The sequence below is a fragment of the Physella acuta genome, unplaced genomic scaffold (assembly GCF_028476545.2).
Source record: "Physella acuta isolate Inbredline_101_S28 unplaced genomic scaffold, ASM2847654v3 ptg000142l, whole genome shotgun sequence".
Taxonomy (NCBI): domain Eukaryota; kingdom Metazoa; phylum Mollusca; class Gastropoda; family Physidae; genus Physella; species Physella acuta.
This window is the reverse complement of record NW_026731661.1, coordinates 541,682-561,207: the sequence shown is the minus strand read 5'-3', so window position 1 is coordinate 561,207 and position 19,526 is coordinate 541,682. Positions and strand designations below refer to the sequence as shown.

General features: G+C 32.5%; 1 pseudogene; it reads right to left on the bottom strand.

The window, feature by feature from the left end:
• Positions 1-1,821: 1,821 nt before the first annotated feature.
• LOC131935358 (uncharacterized) lies at positions 1,822-1,992 on the bottom strand (annotated as a pseudogene).
• Between the last annotated feature and the right edge of the window lie 17,534 nt (positions 1,993-19,526).

Sequence of the window (19,526 nt, the reverse complement as noted above, 5' to 3'; positions counted from 1 at the left end):
TGTTTTATTGTCCTCCGTTCTTCGTTTATTTAATGTTTGATTTAAAATGGTTTTGGGTGGAATTAAATCTGTTAATTTTTATTGCAGTTTTGGTCACTATTATCATTTAATATGGATTAGTTTAGACGTAATGTTCTATCTTTTGTTTTGATGTCCTCCGTTCTTCGTTTATTTATTGTTTGATTTAAAATGTTTTTGGGTGGATTTAAATTTGTTAATTTTTATTGCATTTTTGGTCACTATTATCGTTTAATATGGATTAGTTTAGACGTAATGTTCTATCTTTTGTTTTGATGTCCTCCGTTCTTCGTTTATTTATTGTTTGATTTAAAATGTTTTTGGGTGGATTTAAATTTGTTAATTTTTATTGCATTTTTGGTCACTATTATCGTTTAGTATGGATTAGTTTAGACGTAATGTTCTATCTTTTGTTCTGAGGTCCGCCGTTCTTCGTTTATTTATTATTCAGTGAACTTGGTTGTTGGTCCCTCGGTTGCTGCGGTGTGGATGATCCATCTGGTGGCTCTGTTATAATCGTCAGTGAACTTGGTTGTTGGTCCCTCGGTTATACTAATAAAATAACTTTAGACAAGATAAAAATATTAAGAATAGGTGGAGTAGAGTGTATACAGACAGCTGATAGCTGCTTGGTTACTAGGCCCACCTCCACAACTGTGATGTGGCCAGCCCTGTGGCAATAGTTCCATGCTTTCTACGACCGGAGTGCTTATTTTTTCGAATATTTTCAATTTTATTTATTTTCTTTTTTTCAGAAGGCATTTTCTTATAATGTCAGTGTGCATTGGGTTAACTTGTCTGACATGGTTTTTTTTAGTTATTAGCTTCTAAATTAGGTAGGAATAGTGTTATAGTTATATATAATTTGATTTTGTTATCCCAGCAGAGCTAGTTAAATACTTTATTATGTGTTGTGAAAACATGCTTTAGTTTTTATACGATTAAATATTATTTCATATTTAAACCCATTTATTTTAAATCCAATTACCTAATCCTAATAAAATACCATTTAATTGAAGAAAAAAATGTTAGTGGCTTTTTCAGAATTAGGAGATATTGTTATTTGATTCTACTTTAGTTTTTATTTTTCTTGGTTTCAATATTCCGTTTTCTTTTGATTTCTTGTTTTTTAATTTCCAGTTCCTTGGTTTCTTTACAAATAACATAAAATACATGACAAAACATAATCGCTTATCGTCCTTTAGTCTTGCTTCTTTCGATTATTACAGTCTTTGTTGGGCAGTGGTTAATTCTTAGTTGGTAGTTGTATTTTGAGAGTGTCAATGAGGGATGTTCCGTTGTTGAATGGGCGAGTCTGGTGTCTTGTCGTTGATGGCAGAGTTAATCGAATGGTGTAGAACTTAGAGAGGGTAGTTGAGGTAGTGTCCTTGCGTTGAGATATCGTTTTTCCTTTGTTGCTTTGCTTTATTGTTTCATTGTGGTTTGAAAGAGAGTGAGGTTGTGTCGTAGGGGTGTTCTTGCGTAGTCGAGCAATTGAGGCGGGGGAGATGGCGTTAAATAATGTTTAATCTTCGTGATATTGCTGTGTCGAGGATTGTAGATGTGAAAAATTTGAGCTTGGTCAAGTAGTTGAAATGGGCAAAGTGAAGCTGGTGATGAGTGTTTATTTTGGGTAAGTTGAGTAGTTGGTCTTTGAGAGATGGTTAGTTGATTTGCTGGTATTTGTGACGGAGCCTCCCAACTAAGATTTCTCCTAGATGGGTGTCGTCAAGCTGTCGTGCATTTGAAGTCACCCAGTACAAGTACTGGGTGACTCATCTCGATGGAATGTGCACTTCAAGGGATGTGTGGGCGCAACCCCACAGCGATCGATGGTGAGATTTGCACTTGATTGACCACCTCTCGGCTCCGGCAGCCAGCCCTAAAAGGGGCTGACCAACCAAATGACTAAGATTTATGTAGATCCATAACAGATACTACACTTTGATCTTAGCCAAAAGGCCGAGATGCGATCGTTACAAACATAATTATCATTTTTTTTTGTATTTATACTTAAAAAGACAAGATAGCAATAATTTTATTGACGCTAGAATAACAGCAAGAACGTTTATACTATATCAGGTACACAGTATATGACAAATTCTATACCATCTTTGAATGGTTCTTATGCTTTAAAATACAAACAAAAAATAATTATATTTATAAATTAAAACATATCTTTTAAATAATGTATACGAACGTAAATGTTTTAATTAGAAAATCAATAAAATAATGTAATAAATGTATACCATATTTGCATTGTTTAGGTACACATTAATCAACAAAAGAATTGGTAAGTTGTTTCCCTTATAAAATGTAAATTAAGTTACGTCCCATTGATTTATCACATTTAAAGAATATAATTCTAATATAAGTCTTTCTCTTAATTTGTGAGAGCAGCACAGAGATATGAGTCTGAACAATTTCATTTTATTTAATAAGAATGTGGAGTGTATATGTGGAGTGTATATGGAATAATTATATCAAATAATAGCAACAATATTATTCATGTTTGCTTTGTTTATTTTCCTATTCATTTAATATGGAGTAGTTTCGACGTAATGTTTTAACGTTTGTTTTGTTGTCCGCGGTTCTTTTTTATTTAATTTTTGATTTAAAATGTTTTTGGGGGGATTTACATTCGTTCTTTATTTAGCAATTTTGATCACTTTTATCATTTAATTATTCTTTTTCTTTTTTTTTTTGTTTCTTCCGCTTTTTGATGATTTTTTGACGTTACAAAAACAGCTATGGTGTGGGTGAGATATAATATTTTCTCCATCTCTTCTGTTTTTCTGATATATTTTACAGCTAAGTAACGCTCTGGTTATGTGTACACTTGCAAGTATTGGTGTATAGGCAGCTCCTGAAGCTTAGTTTCAGTTAGCTAACTTTAAAGACCAGCTTTAAAGAGAAGATGCATTTGTGTTGGTTCACATTCAGTTTAATAGCAATCACACAGCCATGTTAGTTCTGTGTTTATAATATCGTTTGTATTTGTTTTACGATCAAACTCAAATAATTTGATGACTTTGGTTGACATTTGGCAAAATGTATTTTAGTTTCCCCTCAGTTCTATATAGCGGTGGATAACACTGTCACCTTGAGCTGCGGGTGTTGTCATTTACATTAAAGTAAATAACATGTATCGGTTTTTACATTTATATATATTATATGTTATATTAGTATGATTCTGATCGAGATCCCCAATATATAGTGCTTTTATTTTTATTATATTTTGTTTTTACATTTATGATATATAACTGATAACTTTTCTAACTTATTGATGTATAGTCAGCTCCTGAAGTTAAAGCTACCTCTTGTAACTTTTCCAACACTAAAAACAGAATAGCAAGATCGTGTCATTCTTTTAGAATTCCTAGTTCTCATGAATAACCTCCAGTAATAAATCTACTATCTGTTCCACTTCAGTTGTATGACCCAATACTGTAAACTGGTACTCTAAAGGGACAATCAAAGAAAACTTCTACTCGCAGTAATGTTTCACTTTAATTTTTTTTTTTTGTTATTTCAAAGCCAAAAAAAAAAATCAAACAAAAATATGTTCATAAGCACAATATAATATGCAAATGATTTATACAAATAGTTTACATTAATCAAAATAAAAATCATATTCGTTTTAAGGGTCACTAAAAGCTAGAAAAGATATGTTTAAAAACATAAAGTGATACGTTTTGCACAAAACAATAAAAATAAACCGGTTGTACTAGTTAAAACCATAGGTGGCTCATAAAATATATTTTCTTTATTCAGATACAATTTAAGGGTTTTTTTTTTTGCCTCAGACATATAATTTACAGCGTTAGTTAAACATACCATGTTCACTTTAGTATTCCAGTTAGCATCATCAGCTAGAGGAATTATGCAGATTTACAATAGTAATGTATAAACACAGATGTTCTGATACAATTTAAGCTTTTTTTCGGCCTCAGACATATAATTTACAGCGTCAGTTTACCATACCGTGTTCGCTTTTAAATTACAGTTTTCATCATCGGCTTACGAGCACAGAAGAAGATTTACAATAGTAATGTATAAACAAAATTGTTTTTTTTTGTTTTTTTCGGCCTCAGACATATAGTTTACAGCGTCAGTTTACCATACCATGTTCGATTTTAAATTATAGTCTTCATCATCAGCTTACGAGCACTGATGCAGATTTACAATAGTAATGTATAAACAAAATTGTTTTTTGTTTTATTTTGCCTCAAATATGTAATTTACAGTGTCAAATGCCCTGCTATGTTCACTTAAGTATTAGTTTTTTTTTACTTCCGATGTCGACATATGCATTTGACAGCTACAGAAAAGGTCTTGTAATGTTTTATCGTTTGGTATTAATGACATCGGTCTTTGACATCTAGAGAAAAGGTATATAATGTTGTATTGCTTGGTATGATTTATGTGTGCCTATGTAATGTACTATTATTTAGTGACCTTATACAGATAGGCTGACAGAAAATGACGAAATAAAAGAACACAAGACAAGCTCTTTGAAAGGCTGGTCAATACCCGCTTGTTTTGGTTTTGGTCAAACAACAGACTGATAGACTCGTGTCAAGCGGGCTTTTGGTGGGGACGGCAGCCAGTGGACTCCGTTCTTCAGTTGATTAAGGAAATCACTGGCTGTTTCCACACAAAGGTCACCACCTATGTGCTGTCCTTCGATCTGAAACAAGCCTACTATAAGGTATGGAGATCCAAATTGATATTAAAACTCCGTCAAATGGGCGTGTGTAGCGGTGACCAACAGACTTTCTGTGTCAGGGAGAGTTAAGGAGACTTTTATTGTGCTGATAACCCCATCACTCATATGTATTAGTATTAGTTTTCATTATCGATGTATCAGATAGTATGATCGACAAGCTAGAGAATAGATCTTGTTATGTTGTATTGTGTGGTATTAATGACATCGGTCTTTGAAAGCTAGAGAATAGGTATATAATGTTGTATTGTTTTGTGTAATTGATGTGTGCCTATGTACGGTACTATTGTTTGGTGACCTTCTACAGACAGTCTGACAGAAAAAGACGAAATCAAATCAACACAAGACAACTAAAGACCCTCATAAATAAAAAGGTATTCGTTTATGTTTGGAATAATATTAAAACAATCTATGTCTATAGCAGTCCTCCCTCATTTTTTTTTTCTTTTTAATTTTTTATTTATTTATTTTAAACATTTAAGATAGTAATATTAATATATTTGGTAGTTTTACACAGCCTCAAAGACAGTATCATCTTTTATATATATAATACTAATATGGAGATAGTAAAATGGCATAAGAGTTAGACTAAAATAAGTTGTGCTACTCGGTTTCTTTTTAGTTTAGTTTACTATGCTCCATCCTCAGGTAGGAAGTCAAAAGTTGATATTGTAGCCACCCATCGCCAGAAATAGAATCGACCATGGGAAAAGAGAGTCTGTTATTCCATTAAATGTTCACCTGTTTTTTTCTTTTTTTTTCCTTTGATCTTTAACTTTAAAATCATTACACAAATTGCAATGAATGGAACAGTTCAATGTTCAGTCCCAATTTATATAACAAATTATGCCACATCTTAAAATGGTTCTTACGATTTAATTTACAAATAGAGTTTAATTATTATATTTTATAACCGAAACTTATCTCTTAAAATAAATACGACCTTATTAGTTACTTTTACAAATTTAATATAATAATGTAATAACTGTATATTATGTGTGTAATGCTTAGATGAACGTTAATAAAAAATATAATGAGAGAGTTATTTCCCTTATAAAAAGTGAAATACATTAAGTCCCCTTCATTTATCAACTCCCCGCAACAATAGTATTTTGATATATTTCCGTTTTCAATTCAATATCCACTTCCAGTTACAGGTGAAACGCCCGTTAAATTTGATTTTTTTTTAATTCCATAACAGGTCTTAGATGAAGGTAATTTTCCAGATTTTAATTATATAACATGTGTTTTTTTAAATACAGAATAGGGTGGGTCACTATATTATCTATTAAATACCTCTGCTAAAACGTTCAGAGTAAAACAAGTAAGGTTTTAAAGTGACCGAAAGAGCTTAGGATTTACAGTAAGTGAACGAACTAAAGCTTCTCCGCCTATCGACTTCACTCTACATTTGGCCGACAACACCAACAGCATCTTCAGTAGTCTAAAGTCGTCTGAACATTTTACGTAAGTTTACTTAAGTGTTGTATGTTAAAGTAATACTTCTGACATTTTTTTCAATTAATTAAATACTTCTTTTAGGTTATCAATGAATTAACTAATTTTGAACTTAAAACTTTTTTTTTTTAACTGCGTCAATCAAATGTAGTTTCTTCATAGTGTACTTGCCTGTAGCGCTTTTTTTGCCGGTGTGAACTGTTTTATCGTCACAGATGCTACACTGTTTGAGACTTTTGTGGGCTTTGTTCTCATGAGCCTCGGCTTCCGTTGGTGTTGTATACTTCTTGGTGCAGAACTTGCATTGCGAGATGTCGTGGACTATCTTTATGGTCTATAGAGCCTTTGTTGTTTTCCCTAACTCTGTGGGGCTCAGTTCATTTTTTTTTCTTTTGGTTAACGTAGTGATGTCCATTTCCGTTTCCGGGTTCAGGCTTGGTGTTGCAATGTTTTGATTTGTTGTTGTTGTTGATTCTCCGACTGGTAGCTTCGCTGCAGTCGTACTTGGAGTTGCTTGTTGGTTCGTCGACTTTGGGGATTTCGTTGGTTGCTGCGGTGTGGATGATCCGCCTGGTGGCTCTGTTATAATCGTCAGTGAACTTGGTTGTTTGTCCCTCGGTTGCTGCGATGCGGGTAGTCCTGTACCCTGTGTTGTTGAGAGGTTTGCTTCATGGCAATACAATACAATAACCAAAATTAAATAATTCGAAATAGGCGGTCGAAAGGGCGAATTATTGTTAAATATCAGTCACAGACGATATAACAAAATATATAACATGTTTAAATTGTTCTTTTGATCTTTAAATGCAAATGCAATTTAGTTCTATGTTTATATAGGAATGTTATTTCCATCTGAAGATATCTAATTTGATAAACCGGAAGTTAGGTATAAAAACAATAATGGTGATTTAATAGAAAAAAAAAACACTTATCTAGCTTTACTATCCAAGTGTATATTTTTATATGCTAGAGGGAAATTGTAAAATCACTGTCGTGTACGCTATAACACATTTTTTTTACAAAAAATATGTACGTTTGATTTGTAGATGTGATTTAATTATTTTATTTCTCATTTCTGTGAACTTCACGATCATCGTGTTTAAATTCATCGCATTTATTGTACTAATAAGGAACATCCGTTATAGCATAATTTTTTTAATGTTGTTTTATAACAGCTGAGTTTAAGTATCACAGTTAGAAGTGAAAATTTACAATTGCAATTTAATTTATAGTTTAACATCAGAAATAATAATTATATTTTCCTTAAGTCAAATTTCGTTCAAGAAATTATTTGCTATTTCTATTGATCATATACCCTATTTTTCTAGTTAAATGCTCAGCATTGGTATTCAAGTATACATTTCAAAAAGTCTTCTTTGTGTTAGTGTTATGTTATTAAATCCAGTACTAACTAGGTTCTGTATAACTACTTTCCTACAAAACTAGTATATGATCGTAAACAATGTTTATGTATAACGTCTGTTGGAAAGTGAACACATTTTTACAATAATACGTTTCTTTATACTAAACCAAAAAGGTAAAACATGTTACCCACTGTGATTTTAATTGTTTAATATGTACTTTACCATCTAGTTTAATGTCGTATAGTTAATTAACGTGTAGACTTTTACATACAGTGGTACCTCAACATAAGAGACTGTTGTGATACGAGCTGTTGAGCAAGCTAAAATGTGCTTTGTCACACAAGCAAAATTTGAGATACGAGTAACCCGATTAGCTAGTGTAGATGTTTGTGGAAAAGTAACTGCGCGAAAAAGTTGCAACTAACTGTGCATAGGAGCTTTTTGTTAACACTAATTGCCCAACTCAATTAATTTTGTTTTATTGCTACTTAAATGCAACTTTTGATTTATATACCAATAAATATAAGCGTAAGACTCTAATACTAGTTTTACAAGCGTACTCATTTGTTAACATAATATAAGACCGTCCACTTTTTGCATTCTTTATTATCGGCGTGTTTATATATAAGGATATTATATTATAAGGTACGAAGTGTAACTGATATCAACTTTTGGCCTTTTAAAAAACATAATATAGCTACAACCTGTTAGTGACTTTTTTTTAGCAAAAACCAAATATTATTGATTACAGTTGCATTTACTTTTGTAAAGAAAATTTATTTCGAATTTCAAAGAAGCTAAACGATCAATGATAAAGGGTTGTGTTCAACTAAATATAAGATATTGTTTAGTATAAAGCTCTGGCTTTTGTGTTTTGATTATTTAAAATTTAAAATATTTTTCTTCACAATAGAAAATAATTTATACATTTTTATGTGCAAATTAGATTTAATTATTTCTTATTTTTACTTCAATACAAATTTGTATTACATCTTGACGACCAGCAGTTGTTGACTTTAATAATTGTTGTGTTGTAAGAGTTGTTTCCCTTAACTAACTGAACATAACCAGGTAACTCGGTGCATTTCTCTCGCACAGTGTTGTTTATATTCCTCTATTAGATTTTGTCATATGCGCACAATTTTCATAACGAACTGGCACATACACAAATTTAATATGTTTTAGTATTAGAATATGTATTTATACTAAACCATAGTAAATTTTCTCGTGTTTTCAGTTTTCTGTTAAAGAATTTTCAACAAGTGTGTTGTGTATCGAGTAAATCTTTATTTATTTTTTTCGGATTCATAAGGCCGTCCATATTGATCCATAAATCTATTGCAAATAAACGAAACAGTGCTTAATCATAGATACATTAAATATATATGTATATTATGCAGAGTTTCTTCCAGGCATCTCTTCCTTCCCCCCCCCCCACCAGAAGCAAGTCTACCACCCCCCCCCCCCCAACGAAATGTTATTTATATAGGAAACATAAACTATTACCAGTGTCCGCCCACACCACCCCCCTCTGATAATTTCGACCTCCCCACCCCTCAAAAAAAAAACAGTCTGCAAGAAACACAGATAGTATGTGCCCTATCAATTAGTTTGCTTGTTTTACCTATCTAGATCAGCAGCTTTTAGGTTAGGTTTAGGTTTAAAAAAGTCTAATTACATATTTTTTTAAACTGAAAATAAAATGCTAATATGTAATGAAGATTCAATGGATTTTTCTCTCTCGGCGTGGTTGGCTGAGTGGGGTTTGGGCTTATAAGTATAGCTGAAATACATTTGGGATTACAGATAATTAAAATGATGAAAATTTTAATCAACCGGAAAAGTTATGTTGATTACAATGAGACACATCAAAGCAAACATTCTGCCCAAACATCTATATATATATAGCAATTATCCCACAGGGTTTTTTTTTTAATTTTTTTTTTAAACATTTAAATAGTAATAATAATGTATTTGAAGGTTTTACACAGCATCAAAGACACGAACAGCAATTGCATATATAGTAATTAAATGGAGAAAATAAAATGGCATAATAACTAGACTAAAATAAGGTGTGCAAACTCCGTTTCTTTTGACTGTGTGTGTGTAGGTGTTATGGGGGGGGGGGGTTGAGGTGTGTATCTCTTTCAACCATTCAGATTGTGCCCTTTTAAAACCTCACAAACATAAGACTGTTCTAACGTTAATTTACTCGAGGGTTGATCGAGTGATGTTTGGCTTGAGGCTGTCTTAATTAAAATTATTCTATTTTTATTTTCCTATTTTTTTCCTGTACAATTTTCTTTAGTTAAGTGAGAGTTCCCAGTCTATGTTTTAGCTTTGCTTGAAATATTTGTTTTAACTCGATGTCCGTGAATTTTGCAAAACAAAATCTAATTTTATTCCCATTTTCCCATATAGTCGAACTATAAATAGCCGTTGCTACTAGTCTGTTTTCGTCCTCTGTTCTTTGTCTAGTCGTGTTAATTAAATTAAGTGTGCTTGCTTTATTTGTTTCGCTGTTTGATTAGTTGTTTTTAATATTTTCGCAAGTATTTGCTTTGCTTTCTGTATTAATATACAATCTAAATAAATGTGTTTCCTTATTTATTGTATATTTGATTACACGTTTGACATGTTATTTTAACATTATGGTTTGACTTTGTATTTCGTGAAACTGGAGTTGAATTAAAAACATCAATAAAGTAATATTTCAAATTTTACTTTCGATAACGACCAGTTTATTTAAACAAAAATCCATATATTTCATTAAAAAATATGAAATAGTTTTAAAGTTTTTACATTTAATTACATTAAGGGAGATAAAATGTCATTTTCCTTAAATAAACAATTCAACTATTTTTTTCTAGATTGACAAATGGGAGATAATAACATTCCTAAGATTCAATAAGTTGGTAATCATAACATTAAATCACATGTCTATTTTTAATTCGAACAACTTCTCAACTCCAGAGGTGGGAATTAATTATATTTTTATCGTTGTAGGAGAGAACATGTTTAAACGATAATGTTTGCAATCGGATGAGTTTGTTTTTTTAAATTCTTGTATTGGTCATTAACAAAGTTCTCGCTCTAATGAACCAATCATAGACGTGTGTCGAACTTGCCAGCAGGTGTAAAATTGTGGAGGTGGTCGCCCTGTCCAAGACAGCAAGGGATCTGGGCTCACCTGAGAGCTACAGACCGTTCTCCGTCTGCTCTAACATCAGCAAGCTCTTGGAAAGGCTAGTCAATGCCCGCTTGTTTTGGTTTTTGTCAAATAACAGACTGATAGACTCGTGTCAAGCGTGCTTTTGGTGGGGACGGCAGCCAGTGGACTCCGTTCTTCAGTTGATTAAGGAAATCGCTGGCTGTTTCCACACAAAGGTCACCACCTATGTGCTGTCCTTCGATCTGAAACAGGCCTACTATAAGGTATGGAGATCCAAATCGATATTAAAACTCCGTCAAATGGGCGTGTGTAAGAACATGTACCGGTGACCAACATACTTTCTATGTTAGGGAGAGTTACGGAGACTTTCATAGTGCTGATAACCCCACCACTCATATGTATTAGTATTAACTTTCATTATCGATGTATCTTATAGTATGATAGATATGCGCATTTGAGAGCTAGATAATAGGTCTTGTAATGTTTTAGTGTTTGGTGTTAATGACATCGGTCTTTGACAGTTAGAGAAGAGGTATATAATGTTGTATTGTTTGGTATGATTGATGTGTGCCTATGTAATGTACTATTGTTTGGTGACCTTCTACAGACAGTCTGACAGAAAAAGACGAAATCAAATCAACACAGGACAACTAAAGACCCTCATAAATAAAGAGGTATTCTTTAATGTTTGGAACAATATTAAAACAATTCTCCTGTTTAAAAATCTATGTCTATAGCTGTCATCCCACAGTTTTTTTTTTTCTTTTTAATTTGTTTATTTTTAACATTTAAGATAGTAATAATAATATATTTGGTATTTTTACACAGCCTCAAAGACAGTATCATCAATTATATATATATATATATATATATATATATATATATATATATATATATATACATATATATATATATATGTATATATATATATATATAGTAATAAAAAGGAGTTAGTAAAATGGCATAAGAATAAGTTGTGCTACTCGGTTTCTTTTTAGTTTAGTTTACTATGCTCCATCATCGGACGGGAAGTCAAAAGTTGATATTGTAGCCACCCATCGCCAGAAATAGAATCGACCATGGGAAAAGAGAGTCTGTTATTCCATTAAATGTTCGCCTGTTTTTTTCGTTTTTTTTCCTTTGATCTTTAACCTTAAAATCAAATAAATGTTCTCCAAAATTAAAATAAATTTGAGATTCAACCAACCATCAGGAATAATACAGTTCAATGTTCAGTCCCAAAGTATATGACAAATTATGTCACATCTTAAAATGGTTCTTAAGATTTAATTTACAAATAAAGTTTAATTATTGTATTTTATAATTGAAATTTATCTCCTAAAATAAATACGACCTTATTAGTTACTTTTAGAAATGTAATATAATAATGTAATAGCTGTATATTATGTGTATAATGCTTAGATGAACGTTAATAAAAAATAGAATGAGAGAGTTATTTCCCTTATGGAAAGTGAAATACATTATGTCCTCTTCATTTATCAACCCCCCCCCCCCCCCGCGCAACAATAGTATTTTAATATATTTCCGTTTTCGATTCAATATCCACTTCCAGATACAGGTAAAATGCCCGTTAAATTTGATTTTTTTTTTTATTCCGTAAAAGGTCCCAGATGAAGGTAATTTTCCAGATTTTAATTATATAACATGTGTTTTTTAAATACAGAATAGGGTGGGTCACTATATTATCTATTAAATACCTCTGCTAAAATTAAACGTTCAGAGTAAAACGAGAAAGGTTTTAAAGTGACCGAAAGAGCTTAGCATTAACAGTGAGTAAGTGAACGAACTAAAGCTTCTCCGCCTATCGACTTCACTCTACATTTGGCCGACACCACCAACAGCATCTTCCGTTGTCTAAAGTCGTCTGAACAGTTTAAGTAAGCTTACTTACGTCTTTTATGTTAAAGTAATACTTCTGACATTTTTTTTTTAAATTAATTAAATATTTGTTTTAGGTTTTCAATGAATTAACTAATTTTGAACTTAAAACTTTTTTTTTAACTGCGGCAATCAAATGTAGTTTCTTTATAGTGTACTTGCCAGTAGCGTCTTATTTTGCCGATGTGAACTGTTTTAACGTCACAGATGCTGCACTGTTTGAGACTTTTGTGTGTGTTTTGTTCTCATGAGCCTCGACTTCCGTGGGTGTTGTATACTTCTTGGTGCAGAACTTGCATTGCGAGAAGTCGTGGACTATCTTTATGGTATAAAGAGCCTTTGTTGTTTTCAATAACTATGTGGGGCTGAGTTCATTTTTTTTCTTTTGGTTAACGTGGTGATGTCCATTTCCGTTTCCGGGTTGAGGCTTGGTGTTGCAACGTTTTGATATGATGTTGTTGTTGGTGCAACGACTGGTGGCTTTGCTGCAGTCGTAACTGGAGTTGTTGGTTCGTCGTTTTCGGGGATTCCGTTGGTTGCTGCGGTGTGGATGATCCGCCTGGTGGCTCTGTTATAATCGTCAGTGAACTTGGTTGTTGGTCCCTCGGTTGCTGCGGTGCGGGTAGTCCTGTATCCTGTGTTGTTGAGAGATTTGCTTCCTGGCAATACAATACAATAACCAAAATTAAATAATTCAAAATCGACGGTCGAAAGGGCGAGTTATTGTTAAATATCAGTTACAGATGATATAACAAAATATATAACATATTTAAATGGTTCTTTTAATTTTTTAGTACAAATGCAATTTAGTTCTATGTTTATATTAAATGTTATTTCCATCTGAAGTTATATAATATGATATAACGGAAGTTAGGTATAAAAACAATAATGGTGATTTAATAGAAGAAACACTTATCTAGCTTCACTACCCAAGTGTATATTTTTTTTATATTCTAGAGTAAAATTATAAAATCACTGTGGTGCACGCTTTAAAATATTTTTTTACCAAAAATGTGTACGTTTGATTTGTAGGCGTGATTTAATTATTTTATTTCTCATTTCTGGGAACTTCACGATCATCGTGTTTATATTCATCGCATTTCTTGTACAAATAAGGAACATCCGTTATAGCATAATTTTTTTTTTATGTTGCTTTATAACAGCTGAGTTTAAATATCACAGTTAGAAATGAAATTTTACAATGGAAATGTAATTTATAGTTTAACATCAGAAATATTAATTATATTTTCTTTAAGTCAATTTTGGTTCAAGAAATCGTTTGCTATTTTTATTGATCATATAACCTATTTTTCTAGTTAAAGCTCAGGAACTAGTATTCAAGTATACATTTCAAAATGTTTCTTTGTGTTATCTTATTACATCCCGTACTAACTAGGGTCTGTATAACTACTTACGGACAAAACTAGTATATGATCGTAAACAATGTTTATGTACAACGTCTGTTGGAAAGTGAACACATTTTTACGATACCACTTTTCTTTATACTATACCAGGGGTCTCCAAACTTTTCAGACCGAGAGCCACATTAACTATGAAATTTCAGTTTGGGGGCCAGTTTCTTCCAGGCATGTCTTTGATTTCTCTGGGCAGAGTTCCTCAACCATCACCAACAAACGATTTTTCCTTAGACAAAAAGATCTCCGCGGGCCGGATGAGAGGACTTCGCGGGCCGCATCCGGCCCGAGGGCCGTAGTTTGGAGACCCTTGTACTATACCAAAAGGTAAAACATGTTACCCTCAGTGATTTCAATTGTTTAATATCTACTTTCCCATCTAGTTTAATGTCTTTAAAAACACGGAGTCGTATGGTTAATTAACGTGTAGACTTTTACATACAGTGGTACCTCAGGAGTCGTATAGTTAATTAAAGTGTAGACTTTTACATACAGTGGTACCTCAGGAGTCGTATAGTTAATTAACGTGTAGACTTTTACATACAGTGGTACCTCAGGAGTCGTATAGTTAATTAAAGTGTAGACTTTTACATACAGTGGTACCTCAGGAGTCGTATAGTTAATTAACGTGTAGACTTTTACATACAGTGGTACCTCAGGAGTCGTATTGTTAATTAACGTGTAGACTTTTACATACAGTGGTACCTCAGGAGTCGTATAGTTAATTAAAGTGTAGACTTTTACGTACAGGGGTACCTCAAAATAAGAGAGTATTGGGGATACGAGCTGTTGAGCAAGCTAAAATGTGCTTTGTCATACAAGCAAAATTTGAGATACGAGTAACCCGATTAGCGAGTGTAGATGTTCGTGGAAAAGTAACTGCGCAGAAAAGTTGCAACTAACTGTGCAAAGGAGCTTTTTGTTAACACTAATTGCCCAACTCAATTAAGTTTGTTTTATTGCTACATAAATGAAACTTTTGTTTTATATACCAATAAATATAAGCGTAAGACTCTAATACAAGTTTTAAAAGCGAACTCATTTGTAAACATAATATAAGACCGTCCACTTTTTGCATTCTTTATTATCGGCGTGTTTATATATAAGGATATCATATTATAAGGTACGAAGTGTAACTGATATCAACTTTTGACCTTTTAAGAAACATAATATAGCTACAACCTGTTAGTGACTTTTTTTAGCAAAAACCAATTATTATTGATTACAGTTGCTTTTAGTTTTGTAAACAAAAAATATTTCGAATCTAAAAAGATGCCATTATAGATCATTAATAAAAAAATATGTGTTCAACTATATATAAGCAAGTGTTTAGTTTAAAGCTCTGGCATCTTAGTTTTGATTATTTACAATTTTAAATATATTTTTTCACAAGAGAAAAATATATATACATTTTTATGTGCAAATTAAAACTTACTTATTCTTTTTTTTTTAATTCAATACACATTTGTATTACATCTTGACGACCACCAGTTGTTGACTTTAATAATTGTTGTGTTGTAAGAGTTGTTTCCCTTAACTTACACAACATAACCAGGTAACTCGGTGCATTTCTTTCGCACAGTGTTGTTTATATTCCTCTTTTGTATTTTGTCAAATGCGCAAAATTTCCATGACGAACTGGCACATACACAAATTTAATATGTTTTAGTATTAAAATATGTATTTATACTTAACCATAGTAAATGTTCGCATGTTTTCAGTTTGCTTTTAAAGAATTTTCAACAAGTTTGTTGTGTATCGAGTAAATCTTTATATTTTTTTTTTCGGATTCATATGGCCGTCCATATTGATCCATAAATCTATTGTAAATAAACGAAACAGTGCATATTCATACATACATTAAATATATATGCAGAGTTTCTTCTAGGCATCTCTTCATCCCCCCCCCCCCCCCCCAAGTAAGTCTACCACACCCCCCCCCCCCCCTCACCAAACGAAATGTTATTTATATAGGAAACGAACTATTATCAGTGTCCTCCCACACCAACCCCCCCCCCCCCCCCCCCCTCTGAAAATGTTGACCTCCCCACCCCTCGAAAAAAACAGTCTGTAAAAAACAGATAGTATGTGCCCTATAAATTAGTTTGCTTGTTTTACCTATCTAGATCGGCAGCTTTTAGGTTAGGTTTAGGTTTAAAACGTCTAATTACATTTTTTTAAAACTGAAAATAAAATGCTAATGTGTCATGAAGATTCAATGGATTTTTCTCTCTCGGCGTGGTCGGCTGAGTGGAGCTGAAATACATTTGGGATTACAGATAATTAAAATGATGAAAATTTTAATCAACCGGAAAAGTTATGTTGATTACAATGAGACACATCAAAGCAAACATTTAGAGCTATTGTATTTTATTTAATAAGTGTGTAGAATGTAGAGAATAATAACGGCGAACAATTGCAACATTATTATTCATGTTTGTTTTGTTTTATTTTCCTATTCTTTTAATACGAAGTATTTTAGAGGTAACATATTGTCTGATTTATCTTTCACTTTTTATGATTATTTGTCGTTACAACAAAACCTATGGTGAGGTCAGATGTAACATTTCCTCCATCGCTTCTGGGTGAATCTTGTATATTTTTACAGCCCATAACCCACTTTTTAGTCTTAATTTATTGTAGTATAAGCAGCTGTTGAAGCATTAGCAACCTATATAGTGACATGTGCTAATTTTTGTGCCACTTGAAAACAGACTAACAATATATTGTCTTTTCTTTTTAGACCTACTTGGTCTCATGACTAACCTCCAGTATTAAATCTACTATCTGTTCCACTTCAGTTGTATGACCCAATACTGTAAACTGTACTCTCGAGGGACAATCAAAGTATACATCTACTCGCAGTATTTTTTTTTATTTAAAGCCCAAAAGGTCACACACACATATGTGCATCAACACAATATTATGCAAATAATTTACGCAAACAGGTTACAATACATTAATCTAAATTTAAAGTATATATTTTTTTTAATTTGAAGTCCAAAAAAAGTCACACAAAAAATAAGTGCATAAGCACAAAATGATGCAAATAATTTACACAAATAAGTAAAATTAATCAATATTTAAATCCTATTCGTCTCAAGTCACTGTCTTTGCAAGTGAAAGTGTTTGAGTTACTTAATGTTCTCCAATTTTTTTTCGCCCCAGACATGCAATTTACAGCGTCAGTTTACCTTGCATGTTCGCTTTAGTATTTACAATAGCATTTTCATTCATTTAAGATGGTTTACTTATTCATAGATCTAATACAAAAAGTTTAATTACAATTTAACTGTTCAAAAAACTCCTGAAAATACACATGTGCAATTAAATGATGTTTCAATGGACTTTTTTTTTCATCAGCGTTTGGGCTTTAAAGTTAAGCTGGTATAAATTTGGGATAAAAAAAAAATATAAGCAGCCGGAATGTTATGTTGAGTACAATTATTAGATGCATCAAATCAAGCATTCTTCTCTATCAAACCTCTATATCTATAGCAGTCCGCCCACAATTTTTTTTTTAATTTATGTATTTTAACAATTTAAAATAGTCATAATAATTTACTTGGTAATTTATATACAATTTTAAAGATATGATTATCAATTGTATATATAGTAACTTAATGGAGAAACTTAAATGCCATAAGAATTAGACTAAAATAAGGTGTGCAACTCGGTTTCTTTTTACTGCTTAGTTTACCATGCTCCATCCTCAGCTGCGAAGTCAAAAGTTGACATTGTAGCCACCCATGACCAGAAACAAAAACGAAGTGGGAAAAGGGTCTCTGTAATACTCATAATAATCTATCATTCAAAAATTGTCCATGACACAAAATTGATCCCTTGCGATGAGCGTACGTTGCCCTTGATTTATCCGCCAGGAGGGGGAAAGTGTTGGGGGGGGGGTGAGGTGTGAATCATTTCCTTCCCTTCAGATTGTGCCCTTTTTAAAACCTGAGAAACATAAGACTTTTCTAACGTTAATTTACCCGAGGGCTGATCGAGTTATGTTTGGCTATGATTGATATGAACGTCTCGCGGTGTTCTAAATGGTGTTCTACATTTATTGACTTCAAAAATTATTTAAAGAGTTATTTCCCCTAAGACAAGGGATATAACAACTCACTTCTTTTTCAATCTGGTACATACACAAATACAATATGTTGAAGGGAGTAAAATACTTATTTCTTCTTAACCATTTTAAACCATATTAAATATTCTCGTTTTGCTTTTAATGAATCTACCCAGTCAGTGGCGTAGCGAGGTCGGGTGTCACCCGGTGCGGCACTTAATGGTGTCACCCCCACAGAGGCATAGAGACCCTTCCCAGGGACAAACTTTCAAATTTTCGATTTGCACCCCCCCCCCTCAAACGTTCGATTTGCACTCCCCCCCCCCTCGAGTTTTTCTCTATATATTTTGCAATTTTTTGCCTTGGTGTCACCCCCCTAAATGGTGTCACCCGGTGCGGTCCGCACCCCCCCCCCCCTCGCTACGCCCCTGTACCCAGTGTGTCGATTAATTTTTATTTTTCACTGTAAGGTCATCCATATGCATCTATATATTTACCATAATTTGTTTATAGTTATACTAGCCATCGGTACCCGTTTCACGTAAATTATAGGCCTATATATTTTACAATGTACTTGTTTGAGAAAAAAAAAATTATGAAATAGTTATTGGTCAAAACGCAATGTGCTTTACTGAACGATATTAGTGACAAAGCAAAAATAATAACTAATTAACTAAAAATCCGACACATTTAACATAACACAGGCACTCACTGATTAAGTGACTTAAATGATTCCGTTAAAATTCTGGCTAGTCAATAGTCATTACGTTGTTTTTACGTATTTTGTATTAGTTTGACCGATAAAATTGTATGCTTATTTTTTCGAATATTTTCAATTTTATTTTTTATTTTTTCTTCAGAAGGCATTGTCTTATGTGTCAGTGTGCATTGGGTGGACTTTTCTGACACGGTTTTTTAGTTATTAGCTTCTAAATTAGGTAGGAATAGTGTTATAGTTATATATAATTTGATTTTGTTATCCTAGCATCCTAGCTGAGCTAGTTAAATACTTTATTATGTGTTAAGAAAACATGTTTATGTTTTTATATAAATAAATATTATTTCATAGTTAAACCAATTTATTTTAAATTCATTTACCTAATCCTAATCAAATACCATTTTAAAAAATGTTAGTTGCTCTTTAAGAACTAGGAGATTTATCTGTAAATTGATCTTTTGGCTCTTACGTCTCTAATGGTTGCTGACCTATAAAGTAGATCTATCAGCTTTTCGTGACTTAATTTGATTTTTAAGATTCCACCTTAGCTTCGACGTCAATTTTTTTTTTTTTTTTGCTTCGACGTCAAAAATAAAATAATTTGAGGTACATCGAAGAGCAAGGCCAACGTCGATCAAAGATCCAGCTCAAAGTATGTAAGAAATTATGTGAGATCTTGAAATG